Consider the following 4,076-nt stretch of genomic DNA (forward strand, 5'->3'; position numbering starts at 1 on the left):
CCGCCGCGAGACTTCTCTCGACCGACGATTATACTTTATTGAAATGCACTACGGATGTACGCCTACACCCGTGTGCTAAGGTCGTGGCCATTCTTTGAATGATGCCAAGGATATCCGGGACATGGTCATTAAACCCCCAAAGGCGTTAAACAAACAAAACAACATTTTTAAACGGGTTAATTTGACAACACTTAGCCACCAACTGGTTAAGGTTAATTCCCCGACCAAGCGGTATTTTATATACCGTACCCCAAGCCCGTATAGGGAAAATAAGTTAAACGTATTTACCTGAGCTGTAACACCTCGAAATTTTGTGTCCAATAATGTGTTGACACGTGTCATGAGTTTACACGTGGCATTAAATATTAAATAAAGGACTAAAGTTGACAAACCTTGAAAGTATGTAAATTCGAGGGTTATAAATTTCAACGAAGGGTAAATATATTGTATAGTAACCCTAAATGATGCTCGTACCTTCAAACGAATAAATCATGGATCATACGGAGCGAAACGCGGAAGAAAGTGAGAGATTACAAGCTATAGGGGTTAATTGTGTCAACATGTTTAATTTATACCTCTGAGTGACCTTTTGACGAACCCGAGGCTTTGTAACAGTAAAATACGCTTACTAGAATATACGATATAAATTCCGCGAAGTTCCGTTTTAAAACGAGAAAGTTATGATCAAATTCGTATACGAGGGGTTAAAAGCGTCAATAATAAAAGTTAAGGCTTTTCGGATAGTAATTAAACTAACCGGGGACTTAACAATGCGGGTAAAAGTCACGAGGCTCTTAATTGTAATTAATCGAGGTCCAAATCGCAAAGTTACCCCTTCGAACCCGAAAGGTCAGGTTAATCATTACAAAAGATTTGAAAAATCTTGGAAATCCACCCTCAGGCGGGCCGCGTTAAGGAAACAGATGAGCTAATGCGGGCCGCGCGCCAGTTGAAGATACGTTTACTGACTTTAGGATTCATGCGGCCCGCGTCTGAGTTGCTGAATCCTAATGCGGGCCGCGTACGAGTCCCAGATGCAGAATTCTTGGACAGATTCAATGTTTGAGCTTGTGAACGATCATTTAGGCATTAATTGAAGCATGAGCGCCCTCTACATGTCCCCTAGCACCTTAGGACACCTGCTGATCATCCATGAGCAATCCTAGAGTGAGTTGTAATGATCTTGAGCTAAGTTTTTCACTATAAAAGGCATGGTAGTGTTCCATTGTGAAACACACCTCAAACCTGCCTTCTGACCATTTCTGGAGCTCTCAAGCATTCTCCTATCATCCATAGTCGTGCACCAAGCTTCTGTAAGTGTGCCTAACCTTTTGTGGCTTTGTTTTTGCTTAGTTTAGCTTAAAAGTCAATCCGTCGTAATTAACGATTGACTTTGCGATAAATCACAAATGGTCCAGTGGTTTGTCGAATCAAAGATAGTTATATGATGGTAATCATGTGGGCTTTAAACCCCTAAAAGGGCACCCTCTGATTCCCACTCTAACTAGTCCAAATGTCGAGTCAAACGTGCTTAGAAAAAGTCAACAGAAATGCCATTTTGCGATTTAATGCATAATCAGCAATGTAGATGATGTGTAACCTGTTTAAACACTCGTAAAACATGATAATAAGTATATTAACTAGTCTAAGCTTGTTTGATCCGACCATTTACTGTTTCGACCCGGTTCGGAGCCGAAAGTCGCAAAGCTTTGACTTTTGCATTGACTTCAGTTCTGACCAGTTAAAGTATAATTTAGATATGCCTTAGGACTCTCTTAGGACCAGGTTACATGATGGTATAACCCTCTGTGACCGGTTCGTTGTTTGTCCGAGTCTTTTACACATTTCCGTTAAATGCTTAAAAGTTGACCGTAACTCCCTTTTTAATTTAAAACGAGAATTTCGGACATGTGAAAGAACCATAACCTTAGTTACTGATTTCTAAGCATGTCCCTAAAATTTCACGTCAATCCGAGGTCCAGAATAGGAGTTATGCTAAATAGCGCAAATTACGGAAACTTTAGTAATTTAATAGCGCAATTAGCATAACGCCTATCTAAACCCGGATTTCGACACCAAACCTTTTACACACTGATGTAAAATAATATTTTGGGATTTTTAAAGATTTTTAATTATTCTTAACCTACTCATAACCTGCGGTTATGGCAACGGTTCGGTAAATACCGAATATACTCTTTTCGGCCATAACTTGAGTTCTACAAGGTCTTTTGACCCGATTCCAGTTGCTACTGATTTTAAATAATAAATAAAGTATTTTAGACTTTATAAACTATTCGGGAAACTCAGATTTCCTGTAGAACTCAGAAACCTCTTTTATAATCTTTAAAAAGACCGAAATACCCCTACGGGGCATAATATGAACTTAAACTCGTTACGGGCATTATGGAAGGTATCCTACCGATACCACAACCTCTTTAAAGCATATTGACTTAGGAAACCAGTGTAGGACTCTTACGATTACCCGTTGCGCCTTTTGCGCGCACGGTTCGGCTTATGTAACTAGTTTACATAAACTAGCCGAAACGGGTCAAACCATATTGTTTTGACCCCAAAATCCAGAGTGTGATTATTATACCCATATAAAACAAGTCTTCAAACTTGTTGGGTCCAAAAATCACATTTCATTCTCGGTTTTCGCCTTTCACGCGAATAAACCGTATCTATCCTTGAAACTGACCGGTCTAAGCTACGGCTAAATTAAAAGACCCGTTAGGATTCTAATAGGTTATATTAAACCTTCGTTCCAGAATAGGAGACCAGTAAAAGGTATCTGCAATTTATTTCGATTAAGGATTTATACTTGCAAAGGTAAATACTTTTAACTTATTTTCCGTTATACGGGCTTGGGTTACGGTATATAGCATACCGCTTGATCGGGCATCAAATTCTCCACCGTTGAGTGGGTAATTGAATAAATTTGATCGGCTCGTTTAAACAGTCTTGTTACTTAAAAGCCTTTGGGGGGTTAATGACAATGTCCCGGATATCCCTGGCATCATTTTACGAAATAGCCACGACCTAAGTGCGAAGTGTAGGCGTACACTCGTCAGTGCATAAATAGTCGTTGTGGCGTGTCTATTGATCTTTAACCCGAACTTGATCCGGGCTACTGAACGCATAAGGAATATGTAATTCGTTAACAAGATTATATATTTAAATAATTCTCCCAAGTTATAAAAGAGTTTGTGCCTTGTGCATTCAAATCAATTTTAATAAACATTTTTACAAAAGTGTCGGTTGAATGTATTTACCAGTGTAAACTGACGTATTTTTCCAAAAAGACTAAATCCAGGTACTATGCGTAATTGGCTGGATATTCTCCTTAGCATCATAAAGAGTCTCGCAAGCTTAAGATGCCTTCGTCTGTTGAACAAAACTTATATTTTTATTTGATCCCCTGTGGATACTTTTCGACTATTCGTAATACATTTGATATTACAAACAATGGTTGAAATATAATTCTCTTTATGCTTCCGCTGTGCGTTCATATATTGTGTGGTTTGACTATATTGTTGCCAACTACGTCACGATAATCCCCCACCGGGCCCACCGGTGAGACACGTGGAAATCGGGGTGTGACATGAGCAAAGTATAATTCAAATACAGCGAGTGCACATAGCTTTTACTGGGCTCCTAGATCTGGAAAGTAAGGTTTTAATAACCTATTAGAATCCTAACGGGTCTTAAGCTTAGACTGGTTTGTTTTATATAAAGATTACGGTTTTAAACGCATGACGAGGCGAAGACCGTTTTAGAATGTGGTTTTGACCCAACCAGCTTGCATGCTAGTTTAATATGGGTAACATAATCACATTCTGGATTTTGAGACCAAGATGATATGGTTTGACTCGTTTCGGCTTAAATGGCCAAACTAGTCACATAAGCCGATCCGAACGCGTAAAGTGCGTAACGAGTAACCATAAGAGTCATATACATGTTTCTGAAGTTAATATGCCTAAAATATGTTGTGATATCAGAATGATACCTTCCATTATGCCCCAAATGATTTTAAACCAAAACTATGCCTCATAAGGGCATTTTGGTCATTTTAAAGG

The sequence above is a fragment of the Helianthus annuus genome, chromosome 11 (genome assembly GCF_002127325.2).
Source record: "Helianthus annuus cultivar XRQ/B chromosome 11, HanXRQr2.0-SUNRISE, whole genome shotgun sequence".
NCBI lineage: Eukaryota > Viridiplantae > Streptophyta > Magnoliopsida > Asterales > Asteraceae > Helianthus > Helianthus annuus.